This window comes from Molossus molossus, unplaced genomic scaffold (assembly GCF_014108415.1).
Source record: "Molossus molossus isolate mMolMol1 unplaced genomic scaffold, mMolMol1.p scaffold_m16_p_11, whole genome shotgun sequence".
Classification (NCBI taxonomy): Eukaryota; Metazoa; Chordata; class Mammalia; order Chiroptera; family Molossidae; genus Molossus; species Molossus molossus.
Genome location: NW_023425346.1, coordinates 61359187 through 61377894, shown reverse-complemented (window position 1 = coordinate 61377894; position 18708 = coordinate 61359187).

The window sequence follows — 18708 nt, the reverse complement described above, 5'->3', positions numbered from 1 at the left end:
GCAGGACCACGGCCTCCTCATTCAAGCTGAGTTCATGTTGGCATGCTCCAAGTGGCCTGCTGAAGGAGGGGCAGGTGGCAAAGCACCACCTGGACTCTAATCCTTGCATCTTGGCAGGGTGAGGATAAAAACGTTATTCTGCTTGCCATCTGCAGGAGTCTTGGGGCACACAGTCACACCCCACTCCACTAAGGAATCAGTACCTAGAATACAATGACACCTGCTTACAGCACACAAATTGGGCAGCTCTACCCATGAGACTAAGAAGAACCACATGGTTTTTCCTGCTGTGGGTTTCAAAAGCTTATTTAAGTCTAGTTCTGCTTGAACTCCTCAATGACTTTTGTAAAAGCCTAAACTTATCCCCAGGATACAGAGCTATATATTGACAAAAATTCTGAACAGATTTCTATTATCTCAGTAGCAAAACTTTGCATTGCAGCTTTGATTAGTGTGGTTAGCAGCTTTAAGATGGTCCTTGATGCTCCTTCCTCTTGGTATTCATGTCTGTGGTGTGGGTTGGCCCTAGTAGTTTGCTCTAATGAACAGAATTCTGGCAAACAGTGATGGGACGTCACTGCGAAGATTAGGCAACAACAGAACTCTGGCTGGCATCTCACCTTCTCTTGGTCTCACGTGCTCACTCTAATTGAAGCCAGTTACCATGTTATGAACTTGCCTAGGAGAGGCCCTCATAGCAAGAAACTGGGAGAGGTCTTCCACCAACAGCCAGAGAAGAACTGAGGCCCTTAGTCCAAAAGCCTGGAGGAACCAAATCCTACCAACAATTGTGTGAGGGAGCTTGGAAGTGAATCTTCCCGAGTTGAAACTTGAAATGAATGCAGCCGTGGTTGACACTTTGATTGCAGCTTTGTAAGAAACCCTGAACCAGCCCTAGTCGGTTTGGCTTAACAGAGCATCAGCCTGCGGACCAATGAGTCTCAGGTTTGATTCCGGGCAAGGGCACATACATTGGTTGCTGTTCGCCCCCAGCCCGGGTTGGGTCTTGTGGGAGGCAGCCAGTCAATGTGTTTCTCTTACGTCGATATTTCTCTCTTTCTTCTTTTCTCTTCCTCTCTCTTCCTGCCTCCAACTCTGTCTAATGATAAAATAGAAAAATGTCTTTGGGTGAGGATTAAAAAACAAAAAACAACAACAAAAAAAACCCTGAGCCAGAGGACCCAGATTCTTGACCATAGAAATTGTGAGATAATGTTTGAGGCTTTAAGTTGCTAAATTTGGGGCTAATTTGATCCTAAGTGTTAGATAACTAATATAATCAGTTTTCCTCATGGGCAGAATGAAATTCACAAAACATTTGATAGCCTTTCACAGTGTACAGGAGTTCACTAATTGTACAAATACTGAGACCCTTTGAAGAATGCTGTTTTGAAAGTTAAGAAGGAAACCAACAGTCTCTCTCACAACATGATTCTTCTATTTCATTCATGGATTTAAAATCGTGTTTGATAATTCATACATATAAATGCCTTGCAATAGATCTGGTGACAAATACCCAAACAAATGCAGTCTTAAAAAAATACCCAGAAATTTAATATTGATTTGCTGAAAAAAGGTAGCCTGGTTTCATCGTAGAATATTTTCTTATTAAAAGAAAGCTGATAATCTTAAAATACAGTTTAAGGTATTTGCTTACTCAAAACAAAAGTGATGTTTATTATTAAAACAGTGGAAAATACAGAAGAGCCCAAAAAAAGAAAATTAAAATTTTCTATTATCCTACTTCCTAAAGATAATTGTTATATCAAGATTTCAGTGTACATTTCCAGTCATTTTTTTTCTGTTATATGTGAGTATATAAAACACCTTTGTATGCCCTGGCCGGTTTGGCTCAGCGGTTAGAGCGTCGGCCTGTGGTCCGGAGAGACCCGGGTTCGGTTCCCGCTAAGGGCACGTACCTTGGTTGCAGTTTGTCCCCAGCCCTGGTTGGGTCGTGTGGGTAGCAACCACTCGATGTGTCACTTTCACATCGATGCTTCTCTCTCTCTCTCTCTCCCTCTCACTCTATCTGAACAAAATATCGAAAAATGTCCTCGGGTGAGGATAAAAAAACAAAACAAAACAAAAAAACACCTTTGTAACACACATAATATACATTTGAACATTTTTTTTAAAATAAGATTATATTTGGAAGTTGATTTTTTTCACTTAATGTAAGATGAATATTTTGTCATTAAATGTATTTATTCAAATTTCTAGTTACATAATATTCCATTCTATAGATGGACTATGATTTATTTAGCTGCTTTTACTGTTTATTACAGTCTATTGATTTTTATATATTATGAAAGTGAGAGAGAAAATGCATAGTTCTTTTTTTCTTATTACTCATAGGTCAAAGGCAAATATAAGGATGACTAAGTTGTAGTTAGCCATGAGAATAAACAAAAGTGATTGACAGTAGAGACTGTTTTTTACTCACTACCACTCCCAGAACCTTGATTTTATTGGGGCAGCATTATTCCCAGCTTTTAAAAACACAGCAAAACCCCCTTGATATAAGTAGAATGATGTGATCCAGTTCTAAGCAATGAGAAGTCAGCAGAGTGGTTGGGAGGGACATACAGGAGGGCACCTTTTTTGGGAGAAGGGCAAAATTAGTTTGGAGGTAGCTTTTTTCTCTTGTTCTTGGCTGAAAAGACAGTTAGATATCAGGCAACCATCTCAAGAGCACGAAGATGAGGATCTCATTGTTAGGATTGTATGAAAGCCATTTCTTATATCACTCCAGTGCCTAAGTATGTGGAACAGAATGAAGAGCAGAACCATTCTCACTGTGTTGACTGTTCTTTCTCTCTCTCATGTATAACAAAATTTGCATAAGTTAAATGTGCTTATTCTATACCCTCTCTATACTTATATTGGTCTTAATCTATCTGACACCAGATTCAGAAAGCCAGCATGATTACTATTGGATACCTACATGACCTAAGACTTTTAAAACAGTTAAAAATTCCCAAAGGCCAATGATAATCTTCATGGTGTTACTGTGAGTTAAGGGTATTTTTTAAATTTTATGTAGCATGTGCACTTATGTGGGTTGGGTGGTAAAAGATAGGAGGGAAGGAGAGGGGTTGCCTCACTACCAATGATCCTATCCATCCTTGAGCTCCTGGACTAGGGGCTTAGATCCATGAATTTGCCAGGTTAGTTCAACTGTAATAACCTGACCCAGCCCCTAGGAGAGCCAGCTTGTCTGGATACATTTTGACTCCAAGGGTAAATTTAAGGAAGCACAGAAAGTTATTCAAGCATAAGGTGACGTTTAGATGGAGCAAGAATAGTTTCTGAAGCATGAGACTTTGAGGAAAGATAATCTAGTCTCAGGGCAAAGTTGGTATAGAGTCACACAATGTTAGAACTCAAAGGCATCGTTGAGAGAGAGCATCCATCCAGAGGTAAATAATCTGTAGTCGTCAATTTAAGAAATATAAAAGTATTTATAGATTTCAGTGTTCTCCCTTCCAAGTTGAAAATGGATTATTTTAGGTCTCATGGAGAAATGCAAAGTCTTAGAATTCACATTACACAATTCATTAAATTAAAAAACATCAACAAGAGACTTCCGGTCAAGACGCCGGCGTAGGTAGATGCGGTATCGCGTCCTCCCACAACCACATCAAAGTTACAACTAAACTACAGAACAACCATCATTCAAAACCGCCTGAAATCAAGTTGAATGGAAGTCCTACAACTACGGAATTAAAGCAGCAGCCACATCCAGACGGTAGGAGGGGCGGAGGCACGAGGGCCGGTGGCGAGATGGGCTGGTCCCACACCCACGTGTGGCGGATAAAAATCAGGAGGATACCTCGTCTGTGAAGGTCCTTCCTGAGGACTGAGGGGTCCTTGTCCCACACCAGGTGCTCCGCTCAGGGTTCCAGTGCCAGGAAGAGAAGTCCCCATAACTTCTGGCTGGAAAAACCAGCAGGAACTGAGGCTCAGGGAAGCTGAAGCAGCTGGAGCCCCAGGCAGCTCCTTAAAGGGCCCGCGCACTCTCTCCCTCAAAGCTTGGAGGGAAGGCAGCTCGAGGGGCACCAGAGACATACAAGGAAGAAGTGAGCTGTTTGGCACTGGAGCAAGGGCTGGAGAGGGGGCTTTCTCCGGCACAAACGTGCTGTCTGAGGCCTTTGTTCCTTTGGTGAGCCCTTCCCTGGGGAGGCAGACAGAAGCCATATCTGGGCCTCCAGCAACCTGGCTCACACTGGTAGCCCCGCCCTGGTGACTCCCTGAGGCCCCGCCCCACTTGCTTAACCATAGGATTGGCCTGTCTTGGATCCTGCTTCAGGTTTTTCCTAAATTCGTTCAAAGGAGCAGCATCTGGTCTCAGCGAGCCCCATACCTCTCATTAAGTAATACACTGAAACAAACACAGGGAGGCAGCCAAAATGAGGAGACAAAGAAACAGGTCCCAAATGAAAGAACAGAACAAAACCCCAAGAAAAGAACTAAGCGAAATGAAGATAAGCAACCTAACAGATACTGAGTTCAAAATATTGCTTATAAGGATGCTCAATGAACTTAGTGAGAACCTCAGTGAACTTAGGGAGGGCCTCTAGAGCATAAAAAAGGACCAGTTAGTAATCATGGATACACAGTTAGAATTGAAGGAGGCATTAACTGAAATAAAGAATAATTTACACAGATTCAATAATAGAGTATGTAAATCCAAGGAGCAAACCATCGATTTGGAACATAAAGAAGCAAAAAATGCCCAATCAGAACAGCGAAAAGAAAAAAGAATCCAAAAAAATGAGGATAGTGTAAGGAGCCTCTGGGACAACTTCAGGTGTGCCAACATTCACATCTTGGGGGTGCCAGAAGGAGAAGAGCGAGAACAAGAAATCGAAAACCTGTTTGAAACAATAATGGCAGAAAACTTTCCTAACTTGGTGAAGGAAACAGACATACAAGTCCAGGAAGCACAGAGAGTCCCAAACAAGATGAACCCCAAAAGACCCACACCAAGACACATCATCATCAAAATGCAAAAGGTTCAAGACAAAGAGAGAATCTTAAAAGCAGCAAGAGAAAGGCAGCTAGTTACCTACAAGGGAGTTCCCATAGGCCGTCAGCTGATTTCTCAAAAGAAACTTTGCAAGCCAGAAGGGAGTGGCAAGAAATATTCAGAGTGATGAAAAGCAAGAGCCTACAACCAAAATTACTCTATCCTGCAAAGCTGTCATTTAGAATTTATGGACATATAAAAACTTTCCCAGACAAGAAAAAGTTAAAGAAGTTCATCACTACCAAATCATTATTATATGAAATGATGAAGGGTCTTTTTGAAGAAAAAGATAAAATGTATGAACAAACTAAATGGCAATGAATACATATCTATCAACAATGGAATCTACAAACAAAATGAACAGGTAGAACAGAAACATTCTCATAGATACAGAGAACACTTTGTTGGTTGCCAGTTGGGAGGGGGGTTGGGGGAATGGGTGAAAAAGGTGAAGGGATTAAGAAGCACAAATTCATTGCTAGACTAACAAACCTCAAAGGGAAAGGGGTGGGGGGGTGGGGGGTGGGAAGAAATAAACCAAAGAACTTAAATGCATAACCAATGGACACGGACAATAGTGTGGGAAAAGGCGAGAGGGGGGCGGGAGTGGGGAGGAGGGGTCAATGGGGGAAAAATGTGGAACATCTGTAATACATTCTACATTCAACAATAAAGATTTAAAAAATAAAAAATAAATAAAAAACATCAACAAAAGAGTGACACTACCTTTTAGCTACTGAAATATTAATATATGGGCATATTTATGAAGCACCTCAGAAGGCAGCTTTATAATTGTTCATACCCAAATCATATTTCAAGCTATTTTGCAAAGATAGACAGTGGTTCCTGTATTAGGACTTATTATCATTGATCATTGTCATTTAGTAAATAAGAAAACTGTGGACAAGAAAGGTACAGAGATTTGTCCAAAGCCACAATGCTGATGACATCTCTATGTCTGAAACCCAAGTCTCTTGAGTCCCAATTCAAGGCTATTCTAAACCATATTAAGAAATTCAGGAGGGCCCTGGCCGGTTTGGCTTAGTGGTTTGAGCGTCGGCCTGCGGCCCAGAGAGACCTGGGTTCGGTTCCTGCTAAGGGCGTATACCTGGGTTACAGTTTGTCTCTGCTCTGGTTGGTCGTGTGTGTGGCAGCCACTCGATCTGTCCCTTTCACATTGATGTTTCTCACTCTCTCTTCCTCTCTCTCCCACTCTATCTGAACCAAAAATGGAAAAATGTCCGGGTGAGGATAAAAAAAAAAAAATTCAGGAGGTGGGGGTAAGAAGGGCTAGAGTCCTTTGGGACTTAGTTGACTATTATTTGCATAAAAAATGCTTTGTATTGGACAATTGTTTTTACTTAATTGTTACAGCTACTACTGTTAATTATCATTTTTAAAAAATTAAGTTAAAATTAATAAAGTAGGTTCAGGTTTTTTAGGTTTTGATCTTTATAATGAATTTTTCCCCCCAAATGTACGGCTTTAATGACAAAATAAATTTTCCATTTGATTTAAAATATTAACATAGATTTAGATTGTAAGCTAATAACTTCTAAAAATAACTATTCTGAATATTTTGGGGAACACACCATCTTATACTATACTCTCAAAATAACATCATTTTGCATTGTTTCGTCCCTTTCAATCTAAGCTGGCAGTGTTTTAGGGCCGTGATTTTGAATCGGTGTGCCGCAAGAATTTCTAAAACATGCAATAGCTCACTATTTAGTCAGAGGCCCTGACCTCTTTTCCCTTAGATTGTCAAATAAAAAAATGACAACCGCGAACACAATAGCCATCTGGTGTGAATGAATCAAAATTATACCTATTTTTTGGTCAGATTGGCAAAAAAATATAAGTTTTGATGTGCCACCAAATTTTAGTAATTAGTTTACGTGTGCCATGAGATGAAAAAGGTTGAAAATCGCTGTTTAGGGAATAAAATTCTCATAAAAACTGCGTGAGCCTCTGTGTATCTCATTGTAGTTTACTCCATTAGACAAAAGCCACACCTGCAAAGTCCTTTCTCTACTTTGTGCCCCTGCAGAGACTGCTGAGGGACGAGAAACTTCTTGGAAGCCCTTGTGTTTGATTAGGAGGATCTGTGAGGCACACTGAATCTTTTTAAAGGGCCCGATGTGTGAGCGAATAGTACTCTGAGGAACACTTTTGATCTTTGAAAATCTCAACAAAAGGTTTTACAGTGACACTCTTGGCTTGTCTTTAGACTTTTTCTCCTGGCAGTGCCTTAGATTTGAACTTTACTCACAACCATTTCTTAATTGTATCAACGTTTGCTGTCTGAAGAGGCTGAGCATTTTCAAAATCTCATTCATGTCTTTCCTTTCACACCTTGCTATAAGCAGGCTGTACCTTGAACACTGTGTGGAAAGCTAGGTCATCAAGTTCGTTACGCATATTCTCTGCTCTCCACCTAACTGAAGGCAACAGTACCGCTAGGATCTCTGCCCCTACATAACAAGAATCTCCCTCCTTGTGTTCCTTACTTCCTTTTGAGTCTTTATCACCAGCCTTCTCAAAGTGCAGATTTCCACTAACGGTCTATACAAAGAAATTGAAGTTTTCTCTAACATGCTTCTCAAAAATCCTTCTAGCTTCCACCCACTGTTTGGTTCCAAGGTAACGCACACGTTTTTAGGCATTTGCTATGGCAGCAGTCCTCTCTCAGCACGGGGTTAACCAGAGAAGAAACACTAGGATGGATAGATGTGTACATGGGATTTGATCTTCCTGCATTGCACAAGCTGGTTAGTGTAGGAGCAATCTCTGTAAGGCTGTTGTATTCACATCTGAACCTGGAGCCTGAAGTCCACCAGGCAGGGAAGAATCTGGAAGGGATGTTGGAGATCAAGAACAAACCAAAACCCACAAGTATGAGGTTTGAGTCCCGTGAATATAGACTGAAATCCATGCCAATTTTTATTCCCTCCACCTTTGGGGGTTGTGCATATCCTGCAGGAGACATAGTTCATTGTCACAGAGCTTAACACTCATACCTGGTTCAGGAGTAAGATGCTAATGGAAAATCCAGGGGAAGATGGAGCAGTTGCTGCCTCATATCAATAAGGTGAATCCTCATATCAGTGGCACCATGTGAGAGCTACAAATGGCTGAAGATGTCCCACAAGACATCTAGATGTCCCACAAGAACCCAATGTGGCCTGCCCTAAATGGAAGCATACTGGAAAGGGAATTCTGGAGAAAGTGGTTCAGACTGGCTAAACTGACACAGTCTAAATCCCCACAATCCACCCTATCTGTAATCCAGCTAGTCAGAAGCAGGAAGGAAATGAAGAAGGGCTCACCCTCTCCATTTAAGGACATTGGGATGAAAGGAATAGCTAACCCTATGGGCTAAAACCTAGTCAGTTGACTAAGCCACAAGAGAGGTGGGAAATGTGATGTTCATTCCAGTGGTCATGGACCAAGGAATTCTGTTCCTGGGGAAGGAAGAGTGGTGGATATTAAAAACAACTCACAGTTTCTGCCGCAGCACACTTGACTCTGCCTGGAATGTCTTCCTTCTCTGCTTGGCAAACTCTACTTAACCCCTATAGACTCAATTACTATCCTTCATTCTGTTTTCCCACTGGGTTTTATAAATCCTTCCATTTTGGCACTTTCTTCTTTATTCATTTAGAAAAATTTAAGTCCATTGTTCTGGGAACTGGGGATCTAGCAGTGACCAAAATAAAGTCCTTTTGCTTGCAAAATTTATTGCATCATAATTCTTTAGTATCCTCTGTACTCTAAGGCTGTCACCGAATGAGACAAGGGTAAGATTCATGGATAATTTCAAGCATTTTTAGTCCTAACTAAATGCATAAATCTGTTACCCAGAATTAAGATTAAATAATTGGCTAAGTCTTCAAAAGTACTTCATATTCTTTCCTATTAATTGTAAAGGTAATATTTGTGATTTATAAATCATGTCTCTTTTAAGGAAGAATGGACTTTAGGACCTTGTAGATTATATAAATTTAGTAAAGAAGTCTGAGTCTTACATGGACAACAAAGCTGGGGACAGGGCGGGGGGGGGAGGAGGATGTCAATGGGAGAAAAAGGAGAAACATCTGTGACAAAAATAAATTAATTAAATAATTAAAAAAAAAAAAAGAAGTCTGAGTCTTAGATCACAAGATTATTTGCTGAGGATTATTTGCCAAGTTAGTGTCAGGGCTAAAAGTAGAATCCAAGAATATTGATTCTTAAACAAGTGTCCTAATTCACATTCATTGCATTTCTGTGGGGGAAAAAAAAGGCACAGTAAAACTACATTTCAGTTATGTTTATAAACTCAGTCTTTCCAAAAATTATAACAGCCAAATTCAGGTTAAAAAAAAAACTGTTACTTAATTAGTTCAAATAGTTTTTTTGGTGGAGTCTTGAGGGGTTTTCTATATATATCATCATGCCAACTGCAAATAGAGAAAATTTTACTTCTTTCTTTACTGTTTGATCTCTCTCTCTCTCTCTCTGTCTGTCTGTCTGATTGTTGTGGCTGGGACTTCCAATACTATGCTGAATAAGAGTGGTGAAAATGGGCATCCTTGTCTTGTTACTGATCTTACAGAAAAAGTGTTTGACTTTTTACCATTGAGTATGGTGTTAGCTGTGGGTTTGTCGTAAATGGCCTTTATTATGTTGAGGTATGCTCCTTTTATATTCATTTTGCTGAGTTTTTATCATAAAGTGGATTTTGTCAAATGCTTTTGTTGTTGTTAATCTCCACCTGAGGGTATTTTTCTATTGATTTTTAGATGAAGATAGAATGAAAGGGAGGAAAGATGAGAGAGAAATATCAATGTGAGAGAGATACATTGATTGGTTGCCACCTGCACATGCCCCAACCCAGGCCGGGGATCAATCCTGCAACTCAGGCACATGCTCTTGACTGGGAATTGAACCCATGACCCTCCTGTGCACGAGCTAACACTCTAACCACTGAGCCATGCCAACCAGGACTCAAATGCCTTTTTTTTGCATCTATTGATATGATCATATGACTTTTGTCTTTCATTTTGTTTTTGTAGTGTATTATATTGATTGATTTGTTGATATCAAATCATCCTTGCATTCCTGGAATAAATCCCACCTGCTCATGGTGTATGATCTTTTTAATGTATTGATGAATTTGGTTTGCTAATATTTTGTTGAGAATTTTTTTTTTTATCTATGTTCATCTGAGATATTGGCTTGTAATTTTCTTTCTTTCTTTTTTTTAGTGTCTTTGGTTTTGGTATCAGGGTAATGCTAGACTCAAAATGAGTTTGGAAGCTTTCCCTTCTCTTCAATTCTTTGGAATAGTTTGAGAAGGACAGGTATTAATTCTTTGAATGGTTAGTAGAATTCACCTGTGAAGCTGTCTGGTTCTGGAATTTTGTTTGTTGGAAGTTTGTTGATTACTGATTCAATTTCATTTCTAGTAGTCAGTCTGTTCAAATTTTTTATTTCTTCCTAATTATCTTGGAAGATTATATGTTTCTAGGAATTTATCCATTTCTTCTAGGTTGTCCATTTTGTTGGTGTATAATTGTTCTAGTTTTCTCAAAAAATCCTTTGTATTTCTGTGATGTTGGTTGTCACTTCTCCTGTTTCATTTCTGGTTTTATTTATTTGGGCCCTCTCTCTTTATTTATTTATTTTTGATGAGCCTGGCTAAAAGTTTTACTTTTTTTCCCCCCCAAAGAACCAGCTCCTAATTTCATTGATATTTCCATTTCTTTCCTATTGTTTTTGAGTCTCTAATTTATTTCTGCTTTGACATTTATTATTTCCTTCCTTATACTCACTTAGGGCTTTATTTGTTTTTCTTTTTCTAGTTCCTATAGGTATAAGTTTAGATTGTTTATTTGAGATTTCACTTATTTCTTGAGGTAGCCCTGTATCACTATGAATTTCTGTCTTAGAACTGCTTTTGCTGTGTCCCAAAGATTTTGAATCATTTTGTTTCCATTTTCACTTGTCTCCAGATATTTTCCAATTTTCTTCTTGATTTTTTTATTAACTCATTGACTGTATAGTAGCATGTTTAATAATGAATAATGTTTAATAAATTCAATAAAGTTTCAAAATACAAAATAAATATTAAGAAATCTGTTGCTTTCTATAAAAAATAACAAACTATCAGAAAGAGAAATTAAGAAAACAATCCCAATTTACAACGGCATAAAAAAGAAATAAAATATCCAGAAGTAAATTTAACCAAGGAGATAAAAGACCTGTACTCTGAAAACTTTAAGACACGGATGACAGAAATGGAAGAATACACAAATAAATGGAAGGATATACCATGCTCATGGATTAGAAGAATTAATGTTGTTAAAATGTCCCTACTTCAAAAAATGTACAAATTCAATGCAATTCCTATACCAATGGCAGTTTTCACAGAAGTAGAACAAATAATCCTAAAATTTATATATAACCACACACACACACACACACACACATCCCAAATAGCCAAAGAACCCTTGAGAAAGAAGAAAAAAATTAGAGGTATCACACAGCCTGATTTCAAAATACACTACAAAACTATAGCAATTAAAACAGTGTGGCATGGACACAGACAGTGTGAGGAAGGCCTGAGGTAAGGCAAGGGCTGGGTGGAGAGGGGTAAAGAGGGGGAAATGAGGAACATCTGTAATGCTGTCAACAATTAATAAATTTATAAAAACAAACAAACAAAAAAGACAGTGTGGTACTGGAAAAAAACAGACACATAGATCAATGGAACAGAATAGAGAGCCCAAAAATAAACCTAGACTTACATGGTCAATTAATTTACAAGAAAGAAAGCACGAATATACAATGGGGAAAGGACAGTTTCTTCAACAAATAGTCTTGGGAAAACTGGACAGATACATACAAAAAAAAATGAAACTAGACCACTGTCTTATACCATATACAAAAATAAACTCAAAATAGTTTAAAGACTTAACTGTAAGACCTGAAACCATAAAACTCCTAGAAGAAAACATAGGTAGTAAACTCTTGACATATCTCTTAACAATATCTTTTTGGGTATTTCTCCTATGGCAAAGGCAACAAAAGCAAAAATAAACAATGGGACTACATCAAACTATAAGGCTTTTGTACAGCAAAGGACACCTCAACAAGATGAAAAAGCAACCTACTGAATGGGAGGAGATATTTCCAAATGATATATCTGATAAGGGTTAATATCCAAAATATAGAAAAAAACTCATGCAATTCAACATCAAAAAAATAAACAAAAAACAAACAATCCAGTTTAAAAATGGGCAGAAGACCTGAATAGACATTTCTCCAAAGAAGACACACAGATGGCCAACAGACACATGAAAATATACTCAGTATCACTAATCATCAGGGAAATGCAAAACAGAACCACAATGAGGTATCATCTCACACTGTTAGAATGGCTACTATATAAAAAAAAAAAAAAAAGAATAAATTACAAGAGTTGGCAAGGATGTGGAGAAAAAGGAACCTTTGTGCACTGTTGGTGGGATTGTAAATTAGTGCAGCCATATGGAAAACAGTATGAAGATTTCCCCCCCAAATTAAAAATAGAACTACTGTATGACCCAGCAATTCCACTTCTGGGTATTTATCCAAAGAAAACAAAAACAATAATTCAAAAAGATATATGTACCTTTATGTTCATTGTAGCATTGCTTACAATAGCCAAGATATGGAAGCAACCTAGGTGTCCATCAGTAGATGAATGAATAAAAAAGAAGTGGTATATATAAACAATGGAATATTACTCAAACATAAAAAAATATGACATCTTGCCATTTGCAACACATGGATGTTAAGTAAAAAAAGTTAGAGAAAGACAAATACTGTGTGACTTTACTTATATGTGGGATTAAAAGACAAAACAATGAACAGATAAAATGAAACTGAAATAAACTCATAGATACATAAAATGAACTGATGGTTGCCAGAGGGAGTAGGGGGTGGGGGTTTGGCAGAAAAGGGATAGGAGATTAAGAAGAAAAAACTTCCAGTTGTAATTTTTTCCTTTAATAATTTTTTTAAATTGATTTTAGAGAGAGGAAGGGAGAGATAGAAACATTGACGAGAAAGAACATCGATTGGCTGCCTCCTGACTCCTGCCTCCTGCATGCCCCCCACTGGGGATCAGGCCCACAACCTGAGCATGTGCCCTGATCAGGAATCAAACTGGTGACCTCTTGGTGCATGGGTCGATGCTCAACCACTGAACCACACCAGCTGGGTTGTAATTTTTTTCTTTAAAACACTGAAACTGTTACAAGAATAGGAGTATGTTGGGGTGTGTGTGTGTGTGTGTGTGTGTGTGCTAGTGTTAACATTTTCTACTTCCGATAGGTGAAAAAGGAGATGTAATTTTAATATAAACATATTAAAGAGTGGTAATATAGAGTTGTAAAAGGTGAAGTTAAAAAAATTTTTTTAATCCTCACCCAAGGATATTTTTCCATTTATTTTCAGACAGAGTAGGAGGGAGGGAGGGAGGGAGGGAGAGAGAGAGAGAGAGAAAGAGAAAGAGAGAGAGAAACATTGATCATTGATGCAAAAGAGACATATCAACTGGTTGCCTCACGACCCTGACCAGGGCCAGGGACCGAACTGCAACTGAGGTATGTGCCCTTGACTGGAATCAAACACTCGGCTCTTTGGTCCATGGGCCAACACTCTAACTGCTGAGCCAAACCAGCCAGGGCTAAAGTTAAATTTTAAGGATGACAGATGACTCTTCTCATCAAGGTCTACATAGTTCTTTCCTAAAATTTCATGGATTCTATTAGACATCTGATTTATGTTAATTTGAGATCCATAATAGTGCACACACACAGACTCAAAAACTCAAAATCAGAGTTATAATTGAAAAATGATATAAAAATTAAAGCCATTATGCACAGTTTTGAGCAGCCATAGAATTCTAACACACATCTTTCTCTTTGAACCTTTGCTCTCACACACTAACAGATGCTGTCTAAAACACATGCCCCACCTTCACACCTAACATTCAGCCGCTCACCTGCCCATCTGCACAGTTCTGACATATTTGTTCCACCTCATTACTATGGGAGATGGTGTGAAGAAGTGAAAGTCAGGAGCACAGATGTAGGGTATATACATATACATATGTGCACTATACAAAGCCTATGGGGAAAAGCTTTCAATAAAACAATATTTATTTCAGAAAAATTAGCTTTTAATAAAATCAGTTAAAATACAGCTGGCTCCTTCAGACCAAGTTCATGAGACTAGAAGGGAAGCTTGCGATTCAAAGTTTAACCCAATTTATTTTTTAAAACAATTTATCTAAGCAAATACAATAAATTAATGATTTCCTGAGAAAAGGGTTTAAAACAGTACTATTAAATTAGCTCTCAATGTCCACAAAACAAGTAAAATAAAAAATAAATAAAAGAAGTCTTCTGATGGTACTAGAAGACTCCAAATTTAACTAATTACAGATTTTGCCCTGGAGCCTAAAGTCTTTCTGATTGTGCACTAAATTTAGATTGAGGGTACAATTAGATCAAGTATCAGATTTTTAAAGTACATAAAACATCATCAATGCTACTGCTAAAAACTCACAAGCCAGGAACTGTGGCAAATCCAAAATTACCAATTAAGATAGATGTTATGAAGTCTCTCTGAAAGCAGTGGCCCAATGACTGTGTATTACTGTTGCTGACAGAACATTTTGTATTTTACATAATAAATTTTTGTTGATCAAGAATGTTGGAGGTTCTGGCAAGCAATAAAATGATGAACAGAGGGATGGAAAGATGCACACTGTGTCCACCGATGCATAGAAATGGCTTACCTTTGGGACAGGCTAACACTTTAGGAAATAAATGGGATTCTTTTGGTTACAAATGGCAGAAAACCTGACCCAAACTGGCTTAAAAGGAAATTTGTTGTCTCATGTAACTGAAAAGCCCAAGTGTAGGTCTCAGGCTTCAAACATAGATGAATTCAGGCTAAGCAAGTCATTAGTGCTTGGTTGCTGTCCATTCTTTAACTCTTCTTTCTTCATGGCTTCAGTATCAGTTTCCCCACAGTAATGTTCCAGTCCTTCCATCCTTTCAGTTTCAAGACCAAAAAGCAAGAGCAAGTTGGCTTTCCATCACTGTGGCTAAGGGAATTTGGTGCAATGACTGGCTTAGGCCTAAGGTGTATGGTTTGCCTCTGAGTGATGATCAAGATGAAGTCTTGGTGTAGAAGGACTAAGTGGGGGGAGAGTAAGGAAAGAATAAAACTCAATATAAAAATTGGGAGTGGTTGTTGGAAGATGGAGTGGGTGGGATTCTGGAATACAAATCACACATGCCTATTATTGTGGCCATGGAGATACTGTTTTACTGGCTCTGTCAGGACTAATTAACAAGTAGTCTGAAATCAAAGATGATGATGAAAATGCATGGTGAACCCACCATTCAAAGGGCAGATACACCACCAGCTCATCAGTTTTTTTTAGCTGTATGACAGTTATATAACTTTACAACTCAGTTTTGTTTCTTTTTCAGTGAGGATTAATAAACCAATGCATGTGGAAACAGGAGGTTAATAAATGTTGATTATCTTCCCATTTCCCTTTGAGTCAAATTTTTCTTTCTTATGTTGGGAGATTTTTCAGAATAGAAAGTATGTCCGATTCGTTTTTTAAAAAATATCTAGAACCTAGGAGAGAACCTAATGTATAAGTAGAAATTTAATGTGTACTGAGCAAACAGATGTTGGGTATATTAGTTATGTTATAGGATAAGCAGCTATAACAAAGAAACCACAATATATATAATGGCTCAAAGAAGATGTGTGTTTATTTCTCTCTCATAAAGCAATCTGGAGCTTTGGGGCAGTTTTTGATAGGAAGGCAACTCTATTCCAGTAGATCACGCAGCTTCCTTTTATCTTATTCTTCCACATTTCCCTTGTTTTTCTTGTGGGCATGGTTGAAGCTGGCTGAGCACCATCACAACTGTGTTCCAGCTCATGGGAAGTGGGAAGAAGATACAAAGGGCAAAAGCTTCCTTTTAAGAACGTGATACAGCTGTTGTGCACAGCTCTTCTACTCACATCCCATCAGGCAAAACTTAGTCAAATGGAAAAACTGAGCTGCAGGGATGTTGAGGAAGACAGCCTCTGCCAGGTAGTCATCTGTCAGCTAAAACTCAGGTGGGTCCATTACAAAAAACAAAACAAAGAAGCCTGAAACACGAATCAGAAAGAATATATGTACCCCTATGTTCATAGCAGCACTATATACAATTGCTAAGATCTGGGAAACAGCCCAAGTGTTCATCAATAGATGACTGGATAAAAAAGCTGTGGTACATATACATAATGGAATACTATGCAGCTGTAAGAAAGAGAGATTTCTTATCCTTTGAGACGACATGGAAGGACCTGGAGAGTATTATACTAAGCAAAATAAGCCAATCAGAGAAAAACAAATATCACATGATCTTACTTATTTGTGGACTATAATGAACAAAACAAACTGGTGAACTTAATAAAACCAGAGACATAGAAGTAGGGTACAGACTGACAAACCTCAGAGGGCAGGGGTGGGGGAGAGAGATAAACCAAAGAACTTACGCATATACGCATAATCAATGGGCATAGACAACAATGCTGTGAGGAGTGGGGTGGGATCGGGAGGAGGGTGTCTATGGGGGAAAAAGGAGAAACATCTGTAACAAAAATAAATTAATTAATAAAAATAATAAATAAAAGTCAGAACAAAAAACAGGATGAGGAGGATGGAGATAGGAGATCAATTTAACAGTCTCTGTCACATGCAGCCGTATGAAGAAACTACAGTAGTGGTACCAGTTTTCTCACAGTGTCACCGCCAGTGAAAAAGCAAAGACTACATGGAAGGAACTGTAGAGCATAGTTTCAGAATGTTTTATGAAAATATGTCTCTATGTTACAGATAAAGATGGAAGTTAGACTACTGGGACTCGATGCTTAGCAGATTAACTAAATATAATGCACTCTAGAAAACACCTATTTCTTTTAACTCAGCTCACCTGATTTTATTATGCCAGGACCATGAAATTCAATTTTATTTATGGAATTTTATTCTTAAAGAGTTACTTTTCTAGGAATGATTCACCTCCATTTGGTCATTTTTTCCATATGAAAGTTCTAAGGAATGTAGGAAGTATAGTTTGAGCTAAGAATTATATTTTCAATTAAAAATATATAAAGGAATCTTAATTGATGAATATGCTTACAGTCTGTTCCATGTCGAAGGGAGTTGTCCTAAATCAAATATGACACATTTAAGGCAATTAGATGTCCCAGAAATCCAGGGCAGTCTAATTTTAGATATGTAGTGTTGTCACCAATGCTATATAATATTTCTGAGCATGAACCATCAATATATGTATACTTATTTATTTATACATGTATGTATTGACATATATATGAACTAAAATGTTGTATACATTATAAAACATACACCAAAATAGAAAAATTTAAAGGACAAGCTAAAACAATTGTAAGTAGAAGTTCTAATATTCACTCCTCACAACTTCTGGGACTCTAGCACACCAACATGAAAATCACTGCACTAGTCAATAATAGAATCTGGACCTGACCCCAGGTCTCCTGATTTCTATTTCAGTGGTCTTTGCTATTAACCTTACTGCTTTTCATCTTTCTAATGGAACTATGTGCATCCCATTTTACACCTCCTGCTAACAACAATAACAAAATGCACAAGTCACTTACCAGAAGATCTGAAAAGTGGCAAAAAGAAAGGTGAAATAGCTAGAAAACTTGAGACTTGAGGAATGACCTGGCAGTGAGTTTTCTGGGTATTTTTCTTGACCTCTATACTGTAGTTCCACCTTATCCACAGGAGATAAATTCCAAGACCCCCAGTGGATACCTGAAACTAGGGATAGTACCAACCCTTTTACATACTATGTTCTTTCCTATAATATATAGCTATGATAAAGTTTCATTTATATATTAGGCATAGTAAGAAATTAAGAATACTTCTAATAAAATAGAATAATAATAATAATAATAATAATAAAATAAGGGTTACTTGAACACAAGCACTGTGATACTATCATGGTCCATCTGATAACCTAGAAAGCTACTAAGTGACTAAATGGGCAGGTAGCATATACAACCTGGATACACTGGACAAAGGGATGATTCACGCCCTAGGTGGGATGGAGCATGATGACAAAAGATTTCATTACAATACTCAGAATGACACACAATTTAAAAGTTATGAATTGTTTATTTCTGGAATTTCCCATTTAATATTTTAAGACTGTGGTTGACTACAGGTAATTGAAATTTTAGAAAGTGAAACTGTGGATGGAGGGGAGCTACTGTATATTCAGACCTGAGTGATAGAAAAGTTTGCAACCTGTGAACACTGGTGGGCAGAGATAAAAAATCCCCAAGAAAATCCTGTTCCCTCTAACCAAAAGGCCTGTGAAAGGGCAGCCCAGCAGAAAAGAAACGTTTCAGCTGTATGTGATAGGGAAAATTCTAATGATCTCTCAAATTTCCTGCCACTGATGTACATGCCTTGACCTGGAAATGTGAATCTGATGGACACTACCTCTGTAATTAGGCTGTTATATGGCATGGTTGACCTAAGGTAGGGAGATTATCCAGGTGGTTCTGACCTAATTATA